The sequence below is a fragment of the Rutidosis leptorrhynchoides genome, chromosome 10, assembly GCF_046630445.1.
Source record: "Rutidosis leptorrhynchoides isolate AG116_Rl617_1_P2 chromosome 10, CSIRO_AGI_Rlap_v1, whole genome shotgun sequence".
Taxonomy (NCBI): Eukaryota; Viridiplantae; Streptophyta; class Magnoliopsida; order Asterales; family Asteraceae; genus Rutidosis; species Rutidosis leptorrhynchoides.
Window position 1 is genome coordinate 210,145,276 of NC_092342.1, and position 24,240 is coordinate 210,169,515.

A 24,240-nucleotide genomic window follows, 5' to 3' on the forward strand; every position below is an offset into this window, starting at 1 on the left:
ATAGAATGTAGTTTCGATTACTTGTGTCCATTTCGTAAAACAGTTATAAAAATAGCGCATGTATTCTCAGTCCCAAAAATGTAAAGAGTAAAAGGGAATCAAATGAACTCACCTATTGTATTTTGTAGTAAAAATACATATGACGAAACTGAACAATGCAGGGTTGGCCTCGGATTCACGAACCTATATCATTTATATATATATTAACACACATATTTGTAATTGAACAAATTTATATATATATTATTATTAATTGTTATTTTAGTAAATTATATGTCTTATTAATAATCTAATTAACTATATTTATCTTATATACTTTAGGTAAATAATTAGTATTTACTATAAAAATATTAAATTAGTTATGTCATTTAGTTATGTTATATGTATTAAATGAATTTTTATATATTTAATATTTATTTGATAAAATAATAATACAAAGTTTTATCTTTATATAATAATAATAATAATGATCAAATTAATAATAATAACGATGATAATTCTAATAATAATAGTAATGATAATAATAATAATAATATTACTAAAAATAATGATACTTTATAAAATTAATGATAATGATATTATTAATGAGAAAAATAATAAAAATAAAAATAATGATAATTCGAATAATAATAATGATAATTTTTAAATAAATTGTTAATTTTAATAATAATAATAATTTTAATAAAAATAATTTTTAATAATAATGATATTAATAAAAATAATGATTTTAATCATAAAGATACTACCAATAATAACCTTTATAATAATACTTAATAATGATAATAATACTTATAATAATAATAATAATAATAATAATAATAATAATAATAATAATAATAATAATAATAATAATAATAATAATAATAATAATAATAATAATAATAATAATAATAATAATAACAAATTTACTACTAATGATACTAATAATAATGATAATAATAATAATAATACTTAATGATAATACTATTAATTATGCTAATAATCATATTACTAATATTGGTGATAATAATATATAACTTAATAACAACAACAATTAATAATAACAATAACAATAAAAATAATAATACTAGAAACTACCTTTAAAAGCTTTTTTCTAAAAAGAATGCCCTAGACAGGGCTCGAACCCATGACCTCTTGTCTAACACAAACACCCCACACCATCCTTCCATTTCAGTTTTTCTGTTTTTATTGGAACCTAAATGTATAAAATGCGTCCACTGTTTTCATCATTATTTTTGTTTCTACCAAAGCCCAATCAAGAAGCCCATTAATCAAGCCCAAATAAGCAAATTCAATAACAAGTAATAAGGCCCGAAAGAAATAGGCCTGTAGTTAACAGTCAACATTCCAACCTATACGCGTTTTATTAGGGTTCCCCAAAAATAGATCGAGTATAGCAGTAGCAAAATGCAGAAAGATGATATCATCATCACACAATCGATCAACAATCATCATCATCATTAACAGATCAATCAAGCAGCAACCATCGATGAATAGCAGGTCATCAATTCATCATCATCCTCGTTCAGAGTCATCATCAGTCTTCTTCTTCATCGTTAATCATCATCCTTCATCAATCGATCAAGTAATTGGTAAATCAATTGTTTCAGGTACGTAATCAATTCAATCGTAATTCTATTTATTTCTTTAAACCCCTCGTTATTTTCTGTATACTTATATATTCGAACAAAAGCATTAATTTATGATGTTCTTGGTGAGTTTGATGATGGTAATCGAAAAAATGATGAGAGTTAGTGGTGTTCTAATGGTGAGTCAAAACAGACAAGTGGCAGTAGCAAATTATCGAATCTAAACAGTAGCAGTAGTCATTTGATTGCTATGTCAAAACGGAAAAGATAAAAGTATTAGTATAATTGAATGTGTTTGATCAGGTGGCATTTGTTTGTGATAATAGAATGGTGTTAATGGTTCTTGGATAACAATAAATCACGTAGCAGCTACAGGTGTATCAGGTTCATGTGGATAGTGGTTTTTGTGGAACTGCAACTAGGTTTCGATTTTTGTTCACAGCGGCATAAAGATGTTGTTAAGGTACGTTTTGGACCATGATTAGAAATAGAAACTTACAGATTTTATTAGTAGTAATACAACTGTATCAGATGGCATCAATGGTGGTTTCGATTGGTGATCATAAGGTGACGATTTGATGATAGTATGGTGACTTTGGGGTTTGTTTTTACCGCAGACAGCAGCAGCATCCATGGTCGTTATTCGTGGATTCAACAAAACAGGAGTAGGAGATAAATATGGATGTTGTTCTTGGTGGTTTGAGGTTGCTGTGGGGTGGTGTTGGGTTTCTCTTTGGGGTTGGAAGATAAGTAAACGGCAGCAGCAAAAACACTTGATAATCTTGAGTGTTGGTGTTTAAACTTGAAACAGAAAGAAGTATATTAAAAAAATATAGTGAACTGTAATTCACTCGTGCTTCTTGTAGGCAGTTGATTTGACTATGGCCCCTCTAATATTCGGTTACCCCACTAAATATAAAGTAAATAACAAAATGTCGATTGTAGTTGTAATATCCACCTTTTTCTTTTTGTATTGAATATTAGTGTGGTCCGTGATCTTAGAAAAATTAAGCCAACACATCACCTTATTCATATATTAAATTGGTATGTTTTCAATTACCATCAACTTTATCATGATAACTATCACACAATTGAATGCCTAGATAGTTTGATGGTTTTGGTTGTGGGTGTTTGGTGATCCAGGAAAAGTATAGGTATATGTAAAATATATGTGACTAATGTGTTGTTTTCATGGATATAGGGTTTATTACTTTAATTCAATATTTGTGAGTTGTTGTCTGCCTAATTGATATCATGATTTGTGTAGATGTATTTTACACGTAAATGAAAAGAGAACATAGTAGTCACTAATAACTTAAATCACGGAGGAATGATACAAGTGAGTTTGAGATGGAATTGAAGATGCATGAACTCTTACATATAATACAAAAATAAAAATAAAGTAATAATATTATAATATAATCTAATAATAAAATGTGCATGAGGAAGTTAGCAGCCATATTAATTTGGCATTTACTTATCGACACTAATTCACGAAGTAATATATTGTGCCCGTTGCAAATCAGTGGCGGATAAAAGTGTAAAACTTATATAACTTATTTTCGAATCATCGATTATTTTTAAAATCATCTAAGTTTGAATTTAGTTTGCTTAATATCAATCGGAACATCAAACGAGTGTTACAATCACTTAATATTTATTTTAATATACTTTATTTATATATAGAGATATATTTTAAATAATAATTATTATAATATCCTATTTTTATTTTATTAATTTTTAATAACAACAACATATAATACCTCAAATTATATTTCGAATTATTATTTATATATACATACGCACATATCTATTTACAATTAATTGTTCTTGAATCGTCGAGAGCAGTCGAAGGGTAAATGAATACATGAACACCGTTCAAAGTTTTTGAGATTTCAATATTATAGACTTTGCTTATGGTGTCGAAATCATATAAAGATTAAGTTTAAATTTGATTTGAAATTTTCGGGTCGTCACAGTACGTACCCGTTAAAGAAATTTTGTCCCCGAAATTTGATAGAGATCATCATGGTTGACAATAAGTTTGTTTTCATGACGAATATGAGTTGATAAATAGAGTTTTATCTTCCTTGAGTAATATGAATGAAATAATTCGATTACTCGAAATGTACGAGTGAGGCTACCACAAAAGAGTGAAGTGAATGAAATAAAGGTTCGTCTTAACTCTTGACGTAGTCACATTTGATTTCTGGAATTCAAGAGATTTAAAGAAAATCTTATAAAGATTTGATTTTTCAGAAATTAAGAAAATTATGATCCTCATTAATGTTCTAATAAGGAAATTGTAATAGCACAATCTCAATTGGTTAAATTACTAGAATTTAAGAGAAAAGATAGAACTATCAAGAAAATATGTTCTTGATATGTTTAGAGATTATGTAGAATGTAAGAGTTGTGTAACATGGCACATGATGACGTTATAATCTGTGAATCATCACGTTCCATTAGAAACTCAGCATGACTTACTGTAATATAATCACGTTGATCAAGTGTCATTATATTATACTAACTCATGCTTTAGTTTCCAACAATACTTCAAAAACATTCATATTTTGAATTCAAATTTTTCAGAATTTAGAAACTAAAACATTTTCATTTCTGATGTAACACTGATATCGCGAAGAGATAAATGATTTCATATAAGAATAGTTATGGAAATATCTTCAGAAATATGGAGGATATTTATAATGGAAGATACGATGACATCTTAAAATATTTAAGATAAGAGGATGATGAAGAATATTGTACGCAATGGTTTTAGAGTAAGGAGCAAGGTATTTGCTAAGGATTTCAGCAGGCACCGAATCATTTGGATTCTGTGAAGGTAGATTTCGTCTTTGTAATTTGTCCACAGCCTCCTTCCTAGTTTGCTCAATCCATTTTCCAGTTCTAACATTTCTGAGCTTTGTCAACATACAATTCTTTATCATCAAACTTTTGGTTGTTAAAGTCGTTTACAGTTTTTGTTGCTTCATTCAACTTTTTCAAAATTCAGAGTATTGATTCGCAGACTGGGTGCTTTTCAGAATTTCAGAATGGAAGGTCATAATTCTGAGAGATAAATGTTATATGTATACATATAACTGTTGATGTAAACATGCTGCGAGATTTCAAAATACTGATTGCTAATTCCCAGTAATTGATGTGGTAATTCTCGTTACCAGATGCGGATGAGTATATGATAAGGTTTCGATAAAGATAATGACTTTTTGGAAAATTAAGGATCATCAAAGTTGTCGCTAATGTAGTGGGGCATTAACGATTCTCCGATAATGATGATGAAGGGGTAATCTTTAGTATAAGGTTCATTCGAATGAAAAAATTGAAGTTGATTTGGTGGAGCTGTGACAAAATTGGCTAATTTGGAGAGGGATTGCAAAGTGATTTTTCGGTAATAACAACGCCAAAGAAGCTAGCACAAATATGTGTTAAATGTTTACACAAGTTTCAAGTGTTTTCAGGTGCATAACTATATGCATCTATCTTTTCTTCCATATATGAAGTGCGGTTGGTTCTTCCTCTCAATTGAGGTGTTTTCAAGAATCATGAAAGGTTTGAACGCAGATTGTAATCGTCAATATACAAATGAGGTTTAAGATGAAATCAATTGGCAAACTTGAAGAAATGTTTAGTTTCATATGTTATAATCAATATTTTAATTCATTTTAATTGTCCAATATTGGTAGTCCACAGTTAATAGTCCACAGTTAGTAATTCAATAATTCATATATAGTTTAATATATAATATTCGAATTAATTAATACGTATCGTGACCCATGTACATGTCTCAGACTCGATCACAACTCAAAGTATATATATTATTGTTGAATCAACCTCAACCCTGTATAGCTAACTCAAGCATTACTGAATATAGAGTGTCTATGGTTATTCCAAATAATAAATATAGATGCGTCGATATGATATGTCAAAACCTTGTATACGTGTCCCGATATTTAAAGTGCGTAAAATAAATAACAGAAATTAAATGACGATAAATAAAATTGCGAGAATATAAATTGAGATAAATAAATTGCGATAATTAAATGTAATCAGTTATCTAGTAATAGTTAGCTAGGAACAGTTAGCGTGGATTCTTAACAAAAAATTTTTTTTCTCATGGTTAATTTGTTTGTTTCTAACAAATTTTATCTTGTCCAATGTTTTCTTCATTATGCCACTTGTTGGATTCTGATAAGTCAAAATCCAAATATGAAATTGAATGAAAATGGCTATTTTACGATGAACGGATACGTATATCTGTGGATGTAAGTAGGATAGTAAATGATCGTTGAATCAAATTGGAAGAATATACATTGTAACTTATTAATGTGAAATCTAAATATTCCTCGGGTATTACCTACCCGTTAAAATATTTTTACCATTAACAGTTTGTACAAAAGAATTTTTAATTACAATCTTTATGAAAACATATATACATATATATTTTCTTCAAATGTAATCATGGATTTAATGAGTTAATATGATATTAATCTCAATTGCTTTTCGGTTTGAGCTAGAATAAATAATCTCTAAGACTTTAGAGATTACATAATCGCCATGAAGAACGAAGATAATTGATGTAGAACGATACGTAGAACGGTGATTATACTCGAGGTACAGAATGAGATGTTGAGGCATGGATTGTTGATGGTACTGGTGATGTTATTGATGGTACTGTTGGTGCAGGTGATATTGTTGAAGCTGGTAATTTTTGCACCATATTCTCCAAATTGATTACTCGAGCGCGAAATTCGTTGACTTCTTCTATTATTCCAGGATGATTGTCGGTCAGAACGAGTGGATGAATAAGTTTTAGAATTTTAGATAGAATATAATCGTGACGAGATATCCTGGAAATAAGGGTGAAAATGGTGTTTCGGCCAGATTCGCCAGTAAGTGTTTCAGGTTCTTCGCCAAGAGGGAAATTTGGTTGGTGGAAAGGAATTGCCTTCTTCTCGTTTCCGTTGATTAAGTTGACTATGAACTCATTCCCAATTCATCCAGAACTGAAGATGACTAACTACTTGATCCATTCCGGTTATACTGCGGTCGGAGCTCGTGCGGAAAACCATATCGTAATAGCTGTTGGAATCTGAGGAACTGGAACTAGTTGAAGGATCCATTTCGTACGATCAGGGATTTGATTTTCGATATGAGATAGATTATAGGACTTAAAAACACATGATTTTCATATGTATATAGAATACCAAGATCCCATAAGTTACGGAGGAATCTTCAGAAGCTGTCAGGCAAAGTTTACAGTAACAGATATGCTAAGATATGAATTTTGTCTATATACTATTCATGCAATCAATGTAGTAAGATGTGTCTAGACTAAGAATGATAAGTAGGTAAATTCCAAAGGATGATAAGTAGGTAATTTTCGACACGAAATGATAAGAAAAACTTTTGACATGCAGACACGGTTGAAGTCCAGACTCACTATGAAATGTCCCGTTCTTATTGATTAAAAACGTTCCATATTAATTGATTTCGTTGCGAGGTTTTGACCTCTATATGAGACGTTTTTCAAAGACTGCATTCATTTTTAAAACAAACCATAACCTTTATTTCATAAATAAAGGTTTAAAAAGCTTTACGTAGATTATCAAATAATGATAATCTAAAATATCCTGTTTACACATGACCATTACATAATGGTTTACAATACAAATATGTTACATCGAAATCAGTTTCTTGAATGCAGTTTTTACACAATATCATACAAACATGGACTCCAAATCTTGTCCTTATTTTAGTATGCAACAGCGGAAGCTCTTAATATTCACCTGAGAATAAACATGCTTTAAACGTCAAAAAAAATGTTGGTGAGTTATAGGTTTAACCTATATATATCAAATCGTAACAATAGACCACAAGATTTCATATTTCAATACACATCCCATACATAGAGATAAAAATCATTCATATGGTGAACACCTGGTAACCGACATTAACAAGATGCATATATAAGAATATCCCCATCATTCCGGGACACCCTTCGGATTTGATATAAATTTCGAAGTACTAAAGCATTCGGTACTTTGGATGGGGTTTGTTAGGCCCAATAGATCTATCTTTAGGATTCGCGTCAATTAGGGTGTCTGTTCCCTAATTCTTAGATTACCAGACTTAATAAAAAGGGGCATATTCGATTTCGATAATTCAACCATAGAATGTAGTTTCACGTACTTGTGTCTATTTTGTAAATCATTTATAAAACCTGCATGTATTCTCATCCCAAAATATTAGATTTTAAAAGTGGGACTATAACTCACTTTCACAGATTTTTACTTCGTCGGAAAGTAAGACTTGGCCACTGGTTGATTCACGAACCTATAACAATATATACATATATATCAAAGTATGTTCAAAATATATTTACAACACTTTTAATATATTTTGATGTTTTAAGTTTATTAAGTCAGCTGTCCTCGTTAGTAACCTACAACTAGTTGTCCACAGTTAGATATACAGAAATAAATCGATAAATATTATCTTGAATCAATCCACGACCCAGTGTATACGTATCTCAGTATTGATCACAACTCAAACTATACATATTTTGGAATCAACCTCAACCCTGTATAGCTAACTCCAACATTCACATATAGAGTGTCTATGGTTGTTCCGAAATATATATAGATGTGTCGACATGATAGGTCGAAACATTGTATACGTGTCTATGGTATCTCAAGATTACATAATATACAATACAAGTTGATTAAGTTATGGTTGAAATAGATTTGTTACCAATTTTCACGTAGCTAAAATGAGAAAAATTATCCAATCTTGTTTTACCCATAACTTCTTCATTTTAAATCCGTTTTGAGTGAATCAAATTGCTATGGTTTCATATTGAACTCTATTTTATGAATCTAAACAGAAAAAGTATAGGTTTATAGTCAGAAAAATAAGTTACAAGTCGTTTTTGTAAAGGTAGTCATTTCAGTCGAAAGAACGACGTCTAGATGACCATTTTAGAAAACATACTTCCACTTTGAGTTTAACCATAATTTTTGGATATAGTTTCATGTTCATAATAAAAATCATTTTCTCAGAATAACAACTTTTAAATCAAAATTTATCATAGTTTTTAATTAACTAACCCAAAACAGCCCGCGGTGTTACTACGACGGCGTAAATCCGGTTTTACGGTGTTTTTCGTGTTTCCAGGTTTTAAATCATTAAGTTAGCATATCATATAGATATAGAACATGTGTTTAGTTAATTTTAAAAGTCAAGTTAGAAGGATTAACTTTTGTTTGCGAACAAGTTTAGAATTAACTAAACTATGTTCTAGTGATTACGAGTTTAAACCTTCGAATAAGATAGTTTTATATATATGAATCGAATGATGTTATGAACATCATTACTACCTCAAGTTTAGTAGGTAAACCTACTGGAAGTGACAAGAAATGATCTAGCTTCAAAGGATCTTGGATGGCTTGAAAGTTCTTGAAGTAGGTTCATGACACAAAAACAAGTTCAAGTAAGATTTTTACTCGAATTAAGATAGTTTATAGTTATAGAAATTGAATCAAAGTTTGAATATGAATATTACCTTGAATAAGAAAGATAACCTACTGTATATAACAAAGGTTTCTTGATCTTAGATGATTACTTGGAATGGATTAGAAAGCTTGGAAGTAAATTAGTAAACTTGAAGGGATTTTTGAAGTGTTCTTGAAGTGTTCTTCCTATGATGATTATAGCTTGATTCTTGAAGTGATTTTTGATGAAGATGATGATTAATTACTGGAAAAATACGTTCATAATAGTGTGTGTGTGTTGAGAGAGAATTAGAAAGAGAATTGGAAGTGAAATGGAGTGAATGATGAGTGGTAATTGGTGAGTGGTGAGTGGGGTTAAAAGGAGTTCTAGTTAGTTGACTAGCTCATGGTAGAAGTTAAAATTGATTAGTCATACATGACATAATCAAGAGTGGAATCCCATTCTAGTTCCTGTTGGTATATACCCATAGTAAGTACGTTTTGAAGCTGTGTATAATACGGGTAAGAATACGACTAGAATTCTTGATGAAAGAAAAGAATGGGAAAGTAACTGTAACCATTTTCGTTAAGTATGAGTGTTTTGATATATGTCTTGAAGTCTTCCAAAAGTATTTTAATACATCTAAATACACTACATGTATATACATTTTAACTGAGTCGTTAAGTCATCGTTAGTCGTTACATGTAAGTGTTGTTTTGAAACCTTTAAGTTAACGATCTCAATTAATGTTGTTAACCCATTGTTTATTATATCTAATGAGATGTTAAATTATTATATTATCATGATATTATGATATATTAATATATCTTAATATGATATATATACATTTAAATGTCATTACAATGATAATCGTTACATATATGTCTCGTTTCGAAATCCTTAAGTTAGTAGTCTTGTTTATATGTATATAACTCATTGTTAATATACTTATGGAGATACTTACTTATCATAATCTTATGTTAACCATATGTATATCCATATATATATCGTCATGTTGTTTTTACAAGTTTTAACGTTCGTGAATCGCCGGTCAACTTGGGTGGTCAATTGTCTATATGAAACATATTTCAATTAATCATGTCTTAACAAGTTTGATTGCTTAACATGTTAGAAACATTTAATCATATAAATATCAATCTCAATTAATATATATAAACATGGAAAAGTTCGGGTCACTACAGTACCTACCCGTTAAATAAATTTCGTCCCGAAATTTTAAGCTGTTGAAGGTGATGACGAATCTTCTGGAAATAGATGCGGGTATTTCTTCTTCATCTGATCTTCACGCTCCCAGGTGAACTCGGGTCCTCTACGAGAATTCCATCGAACCTTAACAATTGGTATCTTGTTTTGCTTAAGTCTTTTAACCTCACGATCCATTATTTCGACGGGTTCTTCGATGAATTGGAGTTTTTCGTTGATTTGGATTTCATCTAACGGAATAGTGAGATCTTCTTTAGCAAAACATTTCTTCAAATTTGAGAGGTGGAAAGTGTTATGTACAGCCACGAGTTGTTGAGGTAACTCAAGTCGGTAAGCTACTGGTCCGACACGATCAATAATCTTGAATGGTCCAATATACCTTGGATTTAATTTCCCTCGTTTACCAAATCGAACAACGCCTTTCCAAGGTGCAACTTTAAGCATGACCATCTCTCCAATTTCAAATTCTATATCTTTTCTTTTAATGTCAGCGTAGCTCTTTTGTCGACTTTGGGCGGTTTTCAACCGTTGTTGAATTTGGATGATCTTCTCGGTAGTTTCTTGTATAATCTCCGGACCCGTAATCTGTCTATCCCCCACTTCACTCCAACAAATCGGAGACCTGCACTTTCTACCATAAAATGCTTCAAACGGCGCCATCTCAATGCTTGAATGGTAGCTGTTGTTGTAGGAAAATTCTGCTAACGGTAGATGTCGATCCCAACTGTTTCCGAAATCAATAACACATGCTCGTAGCATGTCTTCAAGTGTTTGTATCGTCCTTTCGCTCTGCCCATCAGTTTGTGGATGATAGGCAGTACTCATGTCTAGACGAGTTCCTAATGCTTGCTGTAATGTCTGCCAGAATCTTGAAATAAATCTGCCATCCCTATCAGAGATAATAGAGATTGGTATTCCATGTCTGGAGACGACTTCCTTCAAATACAGTCGTGCTAACTTCTCCATCTTGTCGTCTTCTCTTATTGGCAGGAAGTGTGCTGATTTGGTGAGACGATCAACTATTACCCAAATAGTATCAAAACCACTTGCAGTCCTTGGCAATTTAGTGATGAAATCCATGGTAATGTTTTCCCATTTCCATTCTGGGATTTCGGGTTGTTGAAGTAGACCTGATGGTTTCTGATGCTCAGCTTTGACCTTAGAACACGTCAAACATTCTCCTACATATTTAGCAACATCGAATTTCATACCCGGCCACCAAAAATGTTTCTTGAGATCCTTGTACATCTTCCCCGTTCCAGGATGTATTGAGTATCTGGTTTTATGAGCTTCTCTAAGTACCATTTCTCTCATATCTCCAAATTTTGGTACCCAAATCCTTTCAGCCCTATACCGGGTTCCGTCTTCCCGAAAATTAAGATGCTGCTCTGATCCTTTGGGTATTTCAGCCTTTAAACTTCCTTCTTTTAAAACTTCTTGTTGCGCCTCCTTTATTTGAGTAGTAAGGTTATTATGAATCATTATATTCATAGATTTTACTCGAATGGGTTCTCTGTCCTTCCTGCTCAAGGCATCGGCTACCACATTTGCCTTCCCCGGGTGGTAACGAATCTCAAAGTCGTAATCATTCAACAATTCAATCCACCTACGCTGCCTCATATTCAGTTGTTTCTGATTAAATATGTGTTGAAGACTTTTGTGGTCAGTTTATATAATACTTTTGACCCCATATAAGTAGTGCCTCCAAGTCTTTAATGCAAAAACAACCGCGCCTAATTCCAAATCATGTGTCGTATAATTTTGCTCGTGAATCTTCAATTGTCTAGACGCATAAGCAATCACCTTCGTTCGTTGGATTAATACACAACCGAGACCTTGCTTTGATGCGTCACAATAAATCACAAAATCATCATTCCCTTCAGGCAATGACAATATAGGTGCCGTAGTTAGCTTTTTCTTCAATAACTGAAACGCTTTCTCTTGTTCATCATTCCATTCAAATTTCTTCCCTTTATGCGTTAATGCAGTCAAGGGTTTTGCTATTCTGGAAAAGTCTTGGATGAACCTTCTGTACTAACCAGCTAGTCCTAAAAACTGGCGTATGTGTTTCGGAATTTTCGGGGTTTCCCACTTTTCAACAGTTTCTATCTTTGCCGGATCCACCTTAATACCTTTTTTGTTCACTATGTGACCGAGGAATTGAACTTCTTCCAACCAAAATGCACACTTTGAAAATTTAGCGTACAATTCTTCCTTCCTCAATACTTCTAACACCTTTCTCAAATGTTCACCGTGTTCTTGGTCATTCTTTGAGTAAATAAGTATGTCATCAATGAAAACAATGACAAACTTGTCAAGGTATGGTCCACACACTCGGTTCATAAGGTCCATGAACATAGCTGGTGCATTAGTTAAACCAAACGGCATGACCATAAACTCGTAATGACCGTAACGTGTTCTGAAAGCAGTCTTTGGAATATCATCTTCTTTCACCTGCATTTGATGATACCCGGAACGTAAGTCAATCTTTGAATAAACAGACGAGCCTTGTAGTTGATCAAATAAGTCGTCGATTCTCGGTAGTGGGTAGCGGTTCTTGATGGTAAGTTTGTTCAACTCTCGGTAGTCGATACACAACCTGAATGTACCATCTTTCTTCTTGACAAACAAAACAGGAGCTCCCCACGGTGATGTGCTTTGTCGAATGAAACCACGCTCTAAAAGTTCTTGTAATTGGCTTTGCAGTTCTTTCATCTCGCTGGGTACGAGTCTGTAAGGAGCACGAGCTATTGGTGCAGTGCCTGGTACAAGATCTATTTGAAATTCAATGGATCGATGTGGGGGTAATCCCGGTAATTCTTTCGGAAATACATCGGGAAATTCTTTTGCGACGGGAACATCATTGATGCTCTTTTCTTCAGTTTGTACTTTCTCGACGTGTGCTAGAACAGCATAGCAACCTTTTCTTATTAGTTTTTGTGCCTTCAAATTACTAATAAGATGTAGCTTCGTGTTGCCCTTTTCTCCGTACACCATTAAGGGTTTTCCTTTTTCTCGTATAATGCGAATTGCATTTTTGTAACAAACGATCTCTGCTTTCACTTCTTTCAACCAGTCTATACCGATTATCACATCAAAACTCCCTAACTCTACTGGTATCAAGTCAATCTTAAATGTTTCGCTAACCAGTTTATGTCATAACCCGTCCTTAACCATAAGAACGTGTTAGATAACGTATGATTTCATTGCGAGGTATTGACCTCTATATGCGACATTTTTAAAAGAAAAACTGCATATATTATACATTACAAACCATGATCCTTATTTTTGATACAAGCTTTGGACAAAATAAAGATGATTATCGTTTAGCGATAATCTTCGACTTACAAACTTTACAAATGATAATAACAACCTGATTTCTAGCATATTTTACAACACAAGTTCTTGGATATGCAGTTTTGTTTTTGACACATATATGCGTACGCAAGATCTTGCTCAAATTCAACATAATGCAGCGGAAACTTCTAATTATCACCTGAGAATAAACATGTTTAAAACGTCAACATAAAGTTGGTGAGATATAGGTTTAGTGCCGGCAGCAATATATATATATATATAGACCACAAGATTTCATATATAAACATTTTCATAAAAATATTCTAAGTGGTTGAGCACTTGGTAACCATACTTAACATTTAATCACATCGCATATTCCCTTTAATATGAAATCTTACTACACCGTACCAAGTGTAGTCACAAAACGAAGTACTGTGCAACCGTTGAATACTGGTCGTCCAGTCCGGTTGGGGTTGTCAGGCCCGATAGATCTATCAACAGGATTCGCGTTTACAATACCGCTGTAAATATTAGTTACCAAGCTACAGGGAAGTATGCCAGTGGTACAACTCAACGTAGAATATATTTTTCAGTTACTTGTGTCCATAACGTAAAACATAAAATACATGTATTCTCATCCCGAAATATTTAGAGTTTAAAAGTGGGACTATATACTCACTTTCGTCTTGAAGATATGTAATTTCGACTTGGTCTCCGATTGATATCACGAACCTATCCATATATAGTTTATCAATATATTTCTATTTTAAACAATCGTCACATATATATACTTTTTATACTTTTAATAGTTTTAATAATTTCTTAGTCCGTAGTTAGCAGTCCGATGTTAGTAATTCAATTTTAATGGTTCATTTTTAGGTGTTTAATAAACTCCCAATGAAATAAATAAAAACCCCCATCGTATATGTATTGGTCGAGATTAATCTTGACCCATGGTACCGGTGTTGTCAAATGACGTGTTGCGTACATAAAGTACCGGTGTTGTCAAATGACGTGTTGCGTACAATCATGGGATCTTATGATTAATCTTCTCGTATTGTTTACGGGTGATCCTGAACCATATAAAATTAAATTATGAGTACATATATATAAAATATCATGTTATTTTAAAAAGATGTGATTTATTTAATTTTCTCCAATTATTTTCGTAGCCAAACTAGTCTTAGATATCCGATCTCGTTTTGGTCATAGTTTCTTCGTTACAACTCCGTTTTCGTTGATTCAACTTGCCACTTCCTTGGATCGAGTCCCTCTTTAAGACTATGAACTGTAAATACCTTAGTTTGTATTCGAAATCACAGGTCATAGGTCAAACTTTAGTGAAACTTATGAAGTTAATCATTTTCCATCATGTAAACAACCTTAAATGATTATTTTTCTAAAAATACTTATACTTTGAGTTAAATCATGAAATTTTTATGTGTTATCATATTCATAGTAAAAATCATTTTTCCAGAAAATAACCCTCCAATTCAAAGTTTAAGATGGTTTTTAATTATCCAACCCAAAACAGCCCCCTGTTGCACTCCGACGTCATAAAAACAGTTTTTAAGGTGTTCTTTGAAAAACCAAGTTATACCTTGTTAAATTAGCATATTTTTAAGTTATATTACAGGTCTTGAAGTATTTTAAAAGTTAAGTTAGAAGGATCTATTTAGTTTGCGAACAAGTTTGAAATCATTCAAACTATGTTCTAGTTTATAAACTCTTATATATATAGCTATAAATATATGAATTGAAAAAGAGTTGAAGTAGAGTTTTTACCTCAAGTTTAAAATGTAAAGTTGCTGGAAAGAAGTAGTAAAATAAAAGTTGAGAGAGTTCTTGCAAGTGTGTGTGAAAATTGGAAGTAAAATTTGGAAAATGAATGTGTAAAAATGAGTTAGAAATGGTGCTTATTTATAGGTTTGAAAATTTGGTTTTTAGTGAAAATATCTAAGATAAGTTAAAATTTATTATGTCATGAATGACATATTATTCCAATAATTGAAGATTTCTATTGGTATATACCAATAGTAAATACTTCTAGAAGCTGTGTATAGTACCCTAGATATACGTATAGGATTATTGAGGAAACGGAACGAGAATTCAAATATAACTATCTTTTGTAAATATACTTATATTGTTTTATGTATAAAAGCCCTTTAAAAATGATTAAATACATTACTTATACGATATATGTATAAACATTATAAATCATCAGTATTTATGTCAAATAACGTTACGTATGGTTATTGTTTTGAAAACTTAAGTTAGTAGTTTCAAAATATACTTATGACTTTTTGTTATTAATACAAAATGAGATATTAAAACATCCTTAGATCATGTTAAATATGTATGTATAATTATCATATATTGTATAGTTCGTGATATCATCGGTCAAACTAGACGGTCAAACGTTGTGTAAAACTCTTTTCAAAAACATAAATCTTAACAATTTGGATTGCTTATCATGTTGGTAAGGTTTAATTTATATAAATATTAATCTTATAATTATAGAACGATCGAAAAAGTGCGGGTCATTACAGTACCTACCCGTTAAATAAATTTCGTCCCGAAATTTTAAAATTGTACCTATTTTGCGTCATCGGAAAACAAGTGTGGATATTTTTGTTTCATTTGATCCTCTCGTTCCCAAGTAAAGTCGGGACCCCTTCGAGCATTCCAACGAACCTTAACGATCGGTATGTTGCTCTGCTTGAGCCGTTTAACTTCACGATCCATGATTTCGATTGGTTCTTCGATGAATTGTAGTTTCTCGTCGACATGGATTTCTTCAAGAGGAATGGTGAGGTCTTCCTTTGCAAGACACTTCTTAAGGTTTGAGACGTGAAAGGTATTATGTACTCCGGCGAGTTGTTGCGGTAACTCGAGTCGATAAGCTACCGGTCCAATGCGTTCGATGATCTTGAACGGGCCTACATACCTTGGGTTTAGTTTACCCCTTTTTCCAAAACGTATTACACCTTTCCAAGGTGACACCTTTAACATAACCATGTCACCGATCTGAAACTCTAATGGTTTCCTTCGAACATCGGCGTAGCTCTTTTGGCGACTACGGGCTGTTTTCAATCTCTCCTTGATTTGTACTATCTTCTCAGTCGTTTCGTGTATGATCTCGGGACCAGTTAATTGTCGATCTCCTACTTCATTCCAACAAATAGGAGATCTACACTTCCTTCCGTACAATGCTTCGAATGGCGCAGCTTTAATGCTCGCATGATAACTATTATTATACGAGAATTCTGCTAATGGTAGATATTTATCCCATCCGTTTCCAAAATCGATCACACATGCCCTGAGCATGTCTTCAAGAGTCTGAATCGTTCTTTCACTCTGCCCGTCGGTTTGCGGATGATACGCGGTACTCATATCCAAACGAGTTCCTAGGGCCTCCTGTAGTGATTGCCAGAACTTTGATGTAAATCTACTATCACGATCGGATATAATGGAAATAGGTATTCCATGCCTTGAAACAACTTCCTTTATATACAATCGTAATAGTTTCTCCATTCTATCCGTTTCCTTTATAGGCAAGAAGTGTGCAGACTTGGTGAGACGATCAACAATCACCCAAATGGTGTCGTATCCCCAGACAGTCTTTGGTAACTTCGTGATGAAATCCATGGTAATACCATCCCATTTCCATTCTGGGATTTCTGGTTGTTGAAGTAACCCTGACGGCTTCTGGTGTTCAGCTTTGACTTTGGAACAAGTTAAACATTCCCCAACATATGTTGCAACGTCTGTCTTTAAATTAGGCCACCAATAATGTGTCTTAAGATCTTGGTACATCTTTCCAACTCCAGGATGTATCGAGTATCTTGTCTTATGTGCCTCATTTAATATCAACTTCCTTAATCCACCCAACTTCGGTACCCAAATACGATTTGCAAAATATCGAATTCCATCTTCCCGCATAACGAGTTGCTTCTCATACTTCTTCATTATTTCATTTCCTATATTTTCTTTAGTAAGTGCTTCTCGTTGAACTTCTTTGATTTGTGAGTTGAGATTCATGCGAATTTTTATGTTCATCGCTCGTACTCGAATTGGTTCTCGTTCCTTTCTGCTTAAAGCATCGGCCACCACGTTCGCCTTCCCGGGATGATAACGAATTTCACAATCATAGTCGTTTATTAACTCGACCCACCTACGTTGTCTCATGTTCAGCTGTTTCTGATCAAAAATATGTTGAAGGCTTTTATGATCAGTAAACACAGTGCATTTAACCCCATACAAGTAGTGTCTCCATATCTTCAATGCAAACACGACTGCTCCCAGTTCTAGATCATGCGTCGTATAATTCCGCTCGTGAATCTTCAATTGTCGGGATGCGTATGCAATAACTTTCTTTCGTTGCATAAGAACGCAACCAAAACCTTGTCGCGAAGCGTCACAATATATTTCAAAATCATCGTTCCCTTCTGGTAACGATAAAATAGGCGCCGTAGTTAACTTCTTCTTTAGTAATTGAAATGCACTCTCCTGCTCAGAAGTCCATTCATATTTCTTCCCTTTTTGCGTTAACGCTGTCAACGGCTTAGCTATTCGGGAAAAATCTTGAATAAACCTTCTATAATAACCGGCTAAACCCAAAAATTGACGTATCTGCGTTGGTGTCTTAGGAGTCTCCCATTTTTCAATGGCTTCAGTTTTTGCTGGATCAACCTGAATTCCTTTGCTACTAACAACGTGGCCAAGAAATTGAACTTCTTTCAACCAAAAAGCACACTTAGAAAATTTAGCATATAGTTGTTCTTTTCTCAACAACTCTAATATCAACCTTAAATGCTCTTCATGCTCTTGCTCACTCTTAGAATAGATAAGAATATCATCAATGAAAACGATAACAAACTTATCTAAATACGGACTACAAACTCGATTCATGAGGTCCATGAATACAGCTGGCGCATTCGTCAATCCAAACGGCATAACCAAAAATTCGTAATGACCATAACGTGTCCGAAAAGCAGTTTTCGGTATATCTTCTTCTTTGACACGTAATTGATGATAGCCCGACCTTAAGTCAATTTTTGAGTACACACATGATCCTTGGAGTTGATCAAATAAGTCGTCAATTCTCGGTAGTGGATACCGATTCTTGATAGTTAACTTATTTAATTCACGATAATCTATACACATCCTAAAAGATCCATCTTTCTTTTTAACAAATAGAATCGGAGCTCCCCACGGTGAAGTACTTGGTCGTATGAATCCATGATCCAGTAATTCTTTTAACTGACTCTGAAGTTCTTTTAACTCGGACGGTGCAAGTCTATATGGAGCACGAGCCACTGGTGCAGCTCCTGGTACTAAATCTATTTGAAATTCTACAGATCTAAATGGAGGTAATCCCGGCAACTCTTCCGGAAAAACTTCAGGAAAATCTCTTGCCATAGGCACGTCATTGATACACTTCTCTTTCTTTTCGACTTTATTAACATGTGCTAGAATAGCATAACATCCCTTTTCTAAACACTTCTTGGCTTTCAAACAGCTAATGAGTTTTAGCTTTGAATCACCCTTCTCTCCATAAATCATCACCGGCATTTTATCCTTACAAGGAATGCGAATTGCCTTCTTGGCACACACAACTTCAACTCCTACTTTGGACATCCAGTCCATGCCGACTATTACATCAAAACTTCCTAATTCTACGGGTATTAAGTCGATTTTAAACGTTTCTCCGACTAAATTTATTTCACAATCACGACAAATTTTATCGGCTTTAATTAGTTTACCATTAGCTAACTCAACCATATACTTAGCATCTAGAGGTAATGATGAACAATTCAATTTAGTGTAAAAATTTCTACACACGTAACTTCTATCGGCACCAGTATCAAATATAATAGATGCTGATAAGTTATTAATGGTAAACGTACCTGTAACAAGCTCCGGGTCTTCACGTGCCTCTCTAGCATTAATGATAAATGCTCTCCCACGTGCAGGTCCGACATTCTTCTCTGGATTCGGGCACTGGCTCTTATAGTGGCCTTGTTTTCCACACCCAAAACAAGTAATGGTAGCCAAAGCAGTTCTATTTGTGTTGGTGGCAGGAGTCTTGGCACCATTTGTATTCGTAACGAGAGCCCTACAATCTTCAGCAAGATGACCCTGTCGATTACATTTGTTGCATACCACACTACAGTAACCAAAGTGATGTTTGTGACATCGGTTGCATAAAGGATTTTGTCCTTTATAACCAAAGCTTAAACCACTACCCGCACCTTGCGTGTTTTCTTGTTTCTTAAAAGATTGTTGTTGGTTACCTCGATCATAATTTCCATTCCACTTTCTTTTGTTACCTGATACCTTCACATCAGTATTGGATACTTTCTTATCCATGATGACCTGATCCATTAGCTCGTTTGCCATAGTTATAGCTTCATGAATTGTCTTAGGTTTCGATGCTGTAACATTTGCCTTGACCTTTTTGGGCAAACCATCTTTGTACATTTCAATCTTCCGTTCTTCGGTTGGAACCAATTCAGGACATAGCAAAACTAATTCCATGAATCGCTGATTGTAGTTGGTGATTTCAGTACCAATAACCTTCAGACTTCGTAACTCATCTTCCAACTTCCTAACCTCGTTCCTTGGACAATATTCGTTGATTAACATTGTTTTGAATTCTTCCCACGGAGTATCATAAGCTACATCTCCTCCTACAGCCTTCACATAATTTTTCCACCACGTGAGTGCACTATCTTGTAAAGTGCACGATGCATACTTGGTCATGTCCTTTTCAACACAACCACTGATTTTAAACACAGTCTCCATCTTTTCTATCCACCGGGTTAAACCGATCGGTCCTTCTATTCCACTGAATGATGAGGGCTTGCAAGCTTGAAAAGTTTTGTAAGTGCACCCCACACGAGGATTTGGGTTAACTGCAGCACCTCTTGCAGCCTCGACCCATAACATTCTGTCGTTCACTCGCTGATTGATGAGTTCCTGGATTTCTTGTTCCGTCATTCGGTTCAATCGCGCCATATTCTTCTATAAGAATGAAAAGAAAATAATTATTCACATGGAATATTATAGATGTAGTGTATATTTACAGTACATTATAGCTTATTAATAATATGAACCAGGTATTATTATAAAAGCCTTTTCTTCTTATTAGCGTTTTATAATTATATCTAGGGTAGTACCTACCCGTTAATGTTCATACTTAATAGCTTAGTACCGAACCAATTACTACAATCTAAATAATACTTAACCATGGAAAATTATTGCATTTCACACTTCACTATTTTACATATGCTTATCTTACATCGAACATTAAGCAAACCACACTAATAATATTATACAAAACATTATATGATCCCATGGTTTAATACGGCAGCGCATCGTTTGGTCTATTTTCTAGGACGTTTAGTTCCAATGAATGGCCTAACGCTTATCCTAGCTGTCTGCCTATATTTTGGCGGTGGGGCTGAAGAACTAGATGCCGGGACAGCACGAATAGGAATAGCGGGAATAGGGGTGGTAGTGTTTAGTGGAGTTGGTGCCACATCATCCTCCCTAAACTCGGGATTTGAATTTTCTAATTCATTAGCTTTTCGTTTCTTTCCTTGTTCGAACTTGTCTTTCGTAATTTCCTCGGGTTCACTTTCCTCCTCGGGTTCACTTTCCAGATTTTCTATAGTTGGTTCATCCGGAATTTGTGAGTCTTCCCCAAAGATATTATTTTCGTCATCGGATAGGTTAATGACTGGAACACCATCTGAAGATTCTGATTCGGAGTCGCTGAATGTGATAATAAGTTTTGAGCCCGACATCTATCACACCACAACTAACTCATTAGTACTACATAATATTTACATATAAATTTTAACCAACAGTGATAAGCAATGGTTTTTGAAATCAGACCCGGTCAAAGTCCAGACTTACTAATGTATCCTAACGACTTATCAGTTAGACACACTAATGCAAACCTGGTTCGCTAAGACCACCGCTCTGATACCACATGTCATAACCCGTCCTTAACCATAAGAACGTGTTAGATAACGTATGATTTCATTGCGAGGTATTGACCTCTATATGCGACATTTTTAAAAGAAAAACTGCATATATTATACATTACAAACCATGATCCTTATTTTTGATACAAGCTTTGGACAAAATAAAGATGATTATCGTTTAGCGATAATCTTCGACTTACAAACTTTACAAATGATAATAACAACCTGATTTCTAGCATATTTTACAACACAAGTTCTTGGATATGCAGTTTTGTTTTTGACACATATATGCGTACGCAAGATCTTGCTCAAATTCAACATAATGCAGCGGAAACTTCTAATTATCACCTGAGAATAAACATGTTTAAAACGTCAACATAAAGTTGGTGAGATATAGGTTTAGTGCCGGCAGCAATATATATATATATATAGACCACAAGATTTCATATATAAACATTTTCATAAAAATATTCTAAGTGGTTGAGCACTTGGTAACCATACTTAACATTTAATCACGTCGCATATTCCCTTTAATATGAAATCTTACTACACCGTACCAAGTGTAGTCACAAAACGAAGTACTGTGCAACCGTTGAATACTGGTCGTCCAGTCCGGTTGGGGTTGTCAGGCCCGATAGATCTATCAACAGGATTCGCGTTTACAATACCGCTGTAAATATTAGTTACCAAGCTACAGGGAAGTATGCCAGTGGTACAACTCAACGTAGAATATATTTTTCAGTTACTTGTGTCCATAACGTAAAACATAAAATACATGTATTCTCATCCCGAAATATTTAGAGTTTAAAAGTGGGACTATATACTCACTTTCGTCTTGAAGATATGTAATTTCGACTTGGTCTCCGATTGATATCACGAACCTATCCATATATAGTTTATCAATATATTTCTATTTTAAACAATCGTCACATATATATACTTTTTATACTTTTAATAGTTTTAATAATTTCTTAGTCCGTAGTTAGCAGTCCGATGTTAGTAATTCAATTTTAATGGTTCATTTTTAGGTGTTTAATAAACTCCCAATGAAATAAATAAAAACCCCCATCGTATATGTATTGGTCGAGATTAATCTTGACCCATGGTACCGGTGTTGTCAAATGACGTGTTGCGTACATAAAGTACCGGTGTTGTCAAATGACGTGTTGCGTACAATCATGGGATCTTATGATTAATCTTCTCGTATTGTTTACGGGTGATCCTGAACCATATAAAATTAAATTATGAGTACATATATATAAAATATCATGTTATTTTAAAAAGATGTGATTTATTTAATTTTCTCCAATTATTTTCGTAGCCAAACTAGTCTTAGATATCCGATCTCGTTTTGGTCATAGTTTCTTCGTTACAACTCCGTTTTCGTTGATTCAACTTGCCACTTCCTTGGATCGAGTCCCTCTTTAAGACTATGAACTGTAAATACCTTAGTTTGTATTCAAAATCACAGGTCATAGGTCAAACTTTAGTGAAACTTATGAAGTTAATCATTTTCCATCATGTAAACAACCTTAAATGATTATTTTTCTAAAAATACTTATACTTTGAGTTAAATCATGAAATTTTTATGTGTTATCATATTCATAGTAAAAATCATTTTTCCAGAAAATAACCCTCCAATTCAAAGTTTAAGATGGTTTTTAATTATCCAACCCAAAACAGCCCCCGGTTGCACTCCGACGTCATAAAAACAGTTTTTAAGGTGTTCTTTGAAAAACCAAGTTATACCTTGTTAAATTAGCATATTTTTAAGTTATATTACAGGTCTTGAAGTATTTTAAAAGTTAAGTTAGAAGGATCTATTTAGTTTGCGAACAAGTTTGAAATCATTCAAACTATGTTCTAGTTTATAAACTCTTATATATATAGCTATAAATATATGAATTGAAAAAGAGTTGAAGTAGAGTTTTTACCTCAAGTTTAAAATGTAAAGTTGCTGGAAAGAAGTAGTAAAATAAAAGTTGAGAGAGTTCTTGCAAGTGTGTGTAAAAATTGGAAGTAAAATTTGGAAAATGAATGTGTAAAAATGAGTTAGAAATGGTGCTTATTTATAGGTTTGAAAATTTGGTTTTTAGTGAAAATATCTAAGATAAGTTAAAATTTATTATGTCATGAATGACATATTATTCCAATAATTGAAGATTTCTATTGGTATATATCAATAGTAAATACTTCTAGAAGCTGTGTATAGTACCCTAGATATACGTATAGGATTATTGAGGAAACGGAACGAGAATTCAAATATAACTATCTTTTGTAAATATACTTATATTGTTTTATGTATAAAAGCCCTTTAAAAATGATTAAATACATTACTTATACGATATATGTATAAACATTATAAATCATCAGTATCTATGTCAAATAACGTTACGTATGGTTATTGTTTTGAAAACTTAAGTTAGTAGTTTCAAAATATACTTATGACTTTTTGTTATTAATACAAAATGAGATATTAAAACATCCTTAGATCATGTTAAATATGTATGTATAATTATCATATATTGTATAGTTCGTGATATCATCGGTCAAACTAGACGGTCAAACGTTGTGTAAAACTCTTTTCAAAAACATAAATCTTAACAATTTGGATTGCTTAT